The sequence below is a fragment of the Macrobrachium nipponense genome, chromosome 42 (assembly GCF_015104395.2).
Source record: "Macrobrachium nipponense isolate FS-2020 chromosome 42, ASM1510439v2, whole genome shotgun sequence".
In the NCBI taxonomy this organism is placed as follows: Eukaryota; Metazoa; Arthropoda; class Malacostraca; order Decapoda; family Palaemonidae; genus Macrobrachium; species Macrobrachium nipponense.
The window spans coordinates 15731950-15739449 of NC_061103.1; the positions used below are offsets into that span (position 1 = coordinate 15731950).

The following is a 7500-nucleotide window of genomic DNA, read 5'->3' on the forward strand; positions in this document are numbered from 1 at the left end:
ATTGTGACCGTGAGGGAAAAATGGCCCATAATCCTGCATAAAAATATAGGAACGTGGTTAATTTGAACCTAGAATACATTTTAGCGTCCTGTCAACCTATAGAATAAGCTGTAAGCATACGACCAAAACTTGATTACAGTGAACACAAACAAGGCAGCTAAACTTGAAATGCCTGGGACGAAACTTGCAGTGTTATGACATAAGGAAATCCGAATAAAGATAGTCAGTAAAAAATCAAAAGATAAAGGTATTGGTTATATTGCGTATTGTGAGGACACTATAAGAGGCTGGCTGAGGCTGGCTGGTGATTCCAGTTTTTGAGATGTGATCTTAACCAAAAAAGCATCACAATGACTTACGGTGGTGAAGTTATTGTCTTTCGACATCTTTCACGTGGTGGTTGAAATCTCACAGAGTTCAAGAGAGGAAGCATTAGGTAATATCTCAGTATACCAAAAGTGAATCAACACAGAGTCTAGTACACAGTGTGATCCCAATTTATCTCGCTGTATTGCACACAGTAGTTTTAAACTTCTATTTCTTGCCCTAAATTCATAATACTGTCGCCAGGCCTAGGCAGCGTTAGCGAATTAAGCTTGCAGCCTTGTTGGTCTCCATTTAAGTGGAAAAATACTGCGAAATTGAGAATTCATAATGATATCAGAGATCAATGAGTTTCACATGTTAAGTCTGTGCATTATCTTGAATATTTTATTCATCGCCTGTTTCCACGCAAGTGTCAGAGCCACTGGACTTGATTTCCATCATTTTCTTCCTTTCTCGTGACCAACGTTGATTTGAGTTGCTGTGCCTTTTCGCTTTCTTCATTTTAAATTATTGGAGATGAGGCTGTTCATCCTGTTTACATGATGAAATTCAAAGTAGCAATGTCTGCCCTCATTAGTATAAGTCTCAGTAATATTAGTAGCATTATCAATTATGTCAATAGCAATGGAAGTATCACATCAGTTTGTGTTGCCACAGTAACTGGACAGTAACCGATACTTCTTTTTGTTTATTTATACGGATATTATTTATTGATCTTATTATTATTAATTATAAGTAGTAGTAGAGTAGTAGTAGTAGTAGTAGTAGTAGTAGTAGTAGTAGTAGTAGTAGTATTAGTAGTAGTAGTAGTAGTAGTAGAAGCAGCAGCAGCAGCAATAGTAATAGTTGTTGATGTTAAGTATCCTTAAGTTTTCATTATTGTTCATTATAAAGCCATGCCCTTTAAAATTTAACATTTTATCGTAACTCAAGAGTAAAATATATAAGCATTAATGTTAGGGATAAACAAGAAAACTGAGTTATGTCCCAGATGAGATTCCAGTCGACAAACCGTGAAATTATCAATGGCGTGTAGCGGTCTGTCAGTGAAAGCATAAGATAGCAAATGGAAGTGGAAATCAAATGTGCCTTTGTCCCCTAATTACACAAACGCCCAGGAAGATCATTATTCCGCCGAGGATATATAACCATCAGAAACAAATGAATTCATACAGAAGAGGGACATCCTTTCGTTGCTTGGACACTGCAATAGTAGCAAATGTGATAAGTTATATTTTAACACAGATCTTTCACATTCGCAGTTAACCCCTGATCCTTTTTTCTTGCCGAGAGCAGCTAGATTTGCTTGACAGCTGCACCAATATACAGTAAATCTACCTCGCCGTCGAACTTGTCAGTTCCAGAGGCCGTTTTTTCCCACATCGTTGGAATGTGGAACAGTCTCCCTGAGAATATTGTACAATTGGAACTTCAGGAAACTATCCAGATATGTCATTGTTTTAGGGAAGTATTGCGTGGCATCTTCACTTGAATTTCCGAAGTTCCAATTGTACAGTATTCTTAGGGAGACTGTTACACATCCCAATGACAAATAGAGACCACTGCTAATGTTAGGAAACATAAATCTACCACCATGAACCATTCCACCTCAAAGAGATAACCCTCAGGCAGAAGCAAACATCCACACTGAAGAACAGTATTCTAGTGAAGGAAGGACAAAGGGCCTTAAAACAGGTTGCGTTTGATTTTATCACTTATGAAAATATGAGACCAAACCTACAATACCTAACATTCGTCAGGATGTGCTGACACTTTCATTAGCTGTTCCACAAAAGTAAGATGTGAGTCAAAAGTTACAGCAAGGATTAAAGTTTCGGAATATTTTAATTCTATTCACCAGAAGGGGGAGAGGGGGGACTGGGTGGAAAATCTGTATTAGATCTACTAAGTAACTTTGGCTTCGTTTTACTGGAGTTCAGCCTCACACCCCATCGACTACACCATTGGCTAACTCGTTCCATGTCACGATTGAGGCTGATGACAACTTCATTTCTCAAAAAAGGAGACTTTGTTACACCCAGAAGTGTTGCATCATCGGCGCACTGAACAAACTTGTTTTCCAGGCCAACAACCATATAATTTATATATACTAAAAATAACAGCGGACCAAGAACACTACCCTGTGGAACTCCAGATCCAATAGGTCTTGGTTCGCTAAAGATTCCATCAACAGCAACTCGCTGTTGCCTACCTGTAAGAAAATCTAAAAAACCTAAAACATATCCGCCCTTTCCAAGATTCTGAAGTTTATAAATAAGTGCCTTATGAATTACTAAATCGAAAGAAGCACTAAAATCTATTTGAATTAATCTACGCTCAAAACCCTTACCAAGGTTGTCTTGCAAATGGCTTGTCAAATCTAAAAAAATGCATCGCAGGTACCTAATTGCTTCTTATATGCATATTGACAATCGGATAAACAATCCTTTAGACGTATTAGCTTCAAAACAGGTTTTCTGCAACTTTGGAGAACACAGGGAAGATTGAAATAGGCCAGTAGTTACTGCAGTCTATAGATGTGCCATTCCATTTTGTCTTTGGTGTTACAGGCACTGTATTGTTTAAGCTTGAGCTCACCTGCAAAGATACTACGTTGACGTAGCATAACAGATATGTAGTATTACATGTTTACCCCCTGATCCCAACCCCTTGACGAGGTGGGGGGCTTAGGGATCCACTGCAGAGAGAGTATGCCCCTTTATGCCTATGCTCTTTGCTGTGGATCCAACTGAACATTGGGACCTTTAACTCCTTTAGTCCTCTTCTTATAAATTTTCCCCTTTTCCCTTTCCCTTCTTCTTCTTTCGTTGACGACCTTGGCATGATTTTGGACATTTGAATTGACTGCTCTTTTAACTTGATGGAGGGTGGAGTTGGACGCATGCCACTTCATCCATAAAACTAAAGTACCTGACGTGGTTGAGCGAGGGGAAATTTTTATGTCAAGCCATACCCGCAGTGCTGGGACGATCTCATGGGACTGACGACCCTTAAGGCATTGTGGGTATGACGTATATCCAGGTGAGTGTCCCAGGGCAGTTACCACTGTGTAAACATTATTGCTCCTCCCCCAGTTGGGCCTCCTGGTGAGGGGAGGGACCTCATCCTGGACGAAATTTACAATTTTTATTTTATGGAAAATTAAAAAATACCCCACGACTTCTGGGACGGATTTGGACCATTCTAACGGAAGCTCAGATCAGAAAGACCTAGGTTGGTATTTAAAACATTAATAACCATATTCTAACCTAGGAAACTTCAGTACCGGCATGACCCAACCTTGACTCACTTTGACTCCCTCTTTGGAGTGGAAGTTGGTCAAGGTTTCTAACTATGGAAGCAGAACAAAATATTTTAGCTTTGAAATTAGAAATTTTTTTACTAAATAGACATCCAACGGCAGAAATGTTCAGAAAAATAAGAGAGAAGACTTGGCTTATAGAAGCCACAACAAAAAGCCAGTCAGAAGACTATTTGTCTTTAAAAATTATAGATTCCATTAATGTTAAAATGGAGAAGCATGACAATATGAACAGCATTCAGGGTACCATTGTACTTCCTGATAACAACGACGAACCAATTAATAAGAAAATACTTTTAGACTCGCTCAAAAAGAGATACCCAAGGTTGAGGATTGCGAAGTGTATGACATGACAAGTAAGAGAGGCAGTAAACAAGTAGTAAAAATAGCAAAATAAAATTTGAGGGTTCAGATCTACCTCAAAAAATAAAAATTTTAGGCCAAAATAGAGAGTTAAGACCATATATACCAAAGCCGCTGCAGTGTCAAAATTGCCAGTAAGTATGGGACACACAAAGGAAAGAAAATTGTAGGAATGGTCCGGTGTGTGCTTACTGCGGATCTACAGAACACACCACCAAATGGAAGTGCGGTGAACCAAAATGTGTAAACTGTGAGCAGAACCATCATGCAAGATCCAAAGAATGCATGTATTACATATACAACACGGAATTGAAAATGTTAAAAGAAAGAACAGGCATGTTTATAACTGAGGCTAAATTAGAATTAAAAGTGAGAGGAATTCAAGATCCTGCCAAGAAACGTACATATTCTTCTATAACAGGAACCAGTAATGAAACAAAAAAACATACAGATAGAAGTAAACAAGATGCAGCAAAGTAGGTCTGAAGAAGCTAGTAATATACAGGAAAAATTAAGATAGTAAAGAATCGGGAAACAGGTGCAAATGAATTGAATGATAATCTATCAAATTCATTTAAAGTGTTAATGCATATCGAAACACAAGAAGATACTACCACAGAGGTGGAAGAAGGAAGTTGTGATGTACCGAAAATTAAAGAAAAAAAACGACCTTTGGAGAGAACACCCACCAAAAACAAAGAAACCAACTATAATTAGAGAAACATCAGTTAAACCAAAAACCATAGATATGAAGAGAGAAACAAAAACAAAATAAGAACATACCTTTAGCTCCTAAAATAATAATAAAACCTATGGATGCAGAGATCCAAAACACCAAAGAAGTGGAGGAGAATCATACCATCGATGATGGTGACTATGCAAGGGTGATGAGATTACTCCATCACCAATAATTGGTACAATAAGAGCAAATAAAGCAGTAGATATACATGACAACACATGTGGCTGCAATGATTGCTTCATTGCATTGTGCAATGAAAACAAAAATATAACAAAAGATTGCTTAACAAACATTATAAGAAATTTTATGAAATATAGAAAGAAAGAGGCCACCGATTTAAACACCCATGAAAAAGGATGTATGTGTATTGAGCACTTAAAATATATTAAATGATAAACAACTGAATGTGGTAAATAAAATTTTAGAAAAATTCAAATTGATGATAATACAAAAAAAAAGAAAACAAAACACGACCGATGTAACATAATATTTTTCAATAGTTGATATTATACAATGGAACGTAAATGGTCTACAGACCAGATTACACCTGGGAAAGAAGTTACAAAGGTTATTAAAGGAATATGGAATATGAAACCCATTGATATTGTGTTTACAAACATGGTTAATAATACAATACCAACAATCGGTAAAATATACCGTAATATCAACATCACGGGAAGAAGAAGGAAATTTAGGTACAGCCATATATGTACATAACAAAGTATGTTATGACAAAGTACCTGTAAACATTGCTGACCTCCAAATATAAGGTATTAAAATTCGAATTAAAAAACGATAATTTTAATAATATATAATTTATACAACCAACCAAATAAACATTACGTTATTGATAAACTTGGAGAATTTGTTAAAAATGCCAAAGAACCTATAATAATAATAGGGGATTTTAATGCTCACAACCCAATATGGGATTGTAACTGTTTCAAACTCAAATAGAACAGGAAGTAAAGTAGAAGAACTTATAGATTCAAATGACATATGTTGTATAAATGATGATGAAGTTAGCACATATTATTCAAAAACACATGGAACATTTTCCTCTGTAGACTTAACTCTCTGTTCAACAAGATAATGACAGATTAGATTGGAACACAATTGATGACTTGTACACCAGTGATCATTTCCCAATATAATTTCCTTTTTACAAAATAATCCAGCAAAACATGTTCCTCACTAGAACATTTTTTAAAAGCAGATTGGGAACAATATGAAATACATACTAGAAGTATACCGCCATTTGAATATCTGAAAGATCATAATGAAAACTAATAAGTTTCTTGTTAATTCATCAAAGATGCTGCTGATAAAGGAATACCAAAATCAAAACCCCATCCAACAAAACACAAAGTTCCGTGGTGGTCGAAAAGCTGACAGAATTAATAAATATAAAACACTCAATAGGGAGACGATTGGATAATTTGAATAGAAAGTTCAGTAAAATAAATAAAACATTACCAATATTAGAAAGTACTTTACAAAAAAAGACTATATTGTTGCTAGAAATTGAAGCGTTAAAGCCTCTATACAACAAAATATCTGCAAATTTAAAAAAGGAAGTAATTCAACGAAGAATAATTTCAGGAGGAAAGGATGTATCAGATCTCTCTAATAATACTCCCATACAAAAAAACGTATGGGAAAAATTCCGGAAAAATAAATGGTACCCATGTAAACCACCCAGACATGCCATATTAAATACGGAAAAAGAATACTCGATCCACAAAGAAATAAGTAATATAATAGGAGAAAACTTAGCTAATGTAAGTAGGTGATAGAAATTTAGATGACCACTTCCGCACAAAGAAAAAACAATATAGAACTAATAACAATAAATTTCGAAACAACTAAAGAAAGACATATATTATAATAGAAAATTTAATATGGAAAGAGTTGGAATTTGCTCTCACTAACAGCTATAAATCTGCTCCTGGAGGTGACAATATTTGTTTAGAGATGATCTGCCACTTAGCACCTCTAGCGAAGACATATTTGTTGCAATTTTATAATCATTTATGGCTTAGAAATTTATTCCCTGATGAATGCGTCAAGCAATAATAATACCTATCCCCAAACCTGGGAAAGATCAAAGTAATGCAAATAACTACAGACCAATTTCTCTAACAAGTTGCTTGTGCAAGTTACTAGAAAAAATGGTAAATGCTCGATTAACATGGCACACTCGAGAAAATAAAATCTTGACTCCCACTCAATTCGGGTCACAGTGCAACAGATCTACATTAAATTCTCTCTCTAACCTCGAAGACCATATACGAAGAGGATTTGAGCAAAAACAAATATGTAGCAGTCTATTTTGACATCGAAAAGGCTTATGATACTACTTGGAGGTACCCTATATTAAAAACTTTACAAAATAACAACATCCGTGGACATTTACCTAGGTTCATCCAAAACTTTTTAACCCTTTAACCGTTAGTACGTATATATACGTAGCACGCCAACGCTACCTGGGCCGTAAAGTACGTAATATATACGGAGAGCAGATGTTTTGACCGTGACGTTTGGTACGTATATACGATTGATTTTTCCTACCTTTCTTTCAAGGTAAATCCTCTATAATGTATTCTCTCTAGGTCCGAGGAAGTGGTTGATGACCTTATCCAACAAAAACACTTCCTCCCGAACCCCTTTTTATCATAATTTTCCTGATTTTGTATATCTAAAGCAGGAAATTCGCCAATCACTTGGCTGAGTCGCTATGTAGCGAGAG

The 7500-nt window shown here is 36.0% G+C and overlaps 1 protein-coding gene across 1 annotated transcript in view; it reads left to right on the forward strand.

Moving 5' to 3' along the window:
• Positions 1-7500, forward strand: part of LOC135213277 (beta-alanine transporter-like) — a gene marked incomplete in the record, with an annotated part of 366068 nt that overhangs the window by 352346 nt on the left and 6222 nt on the right.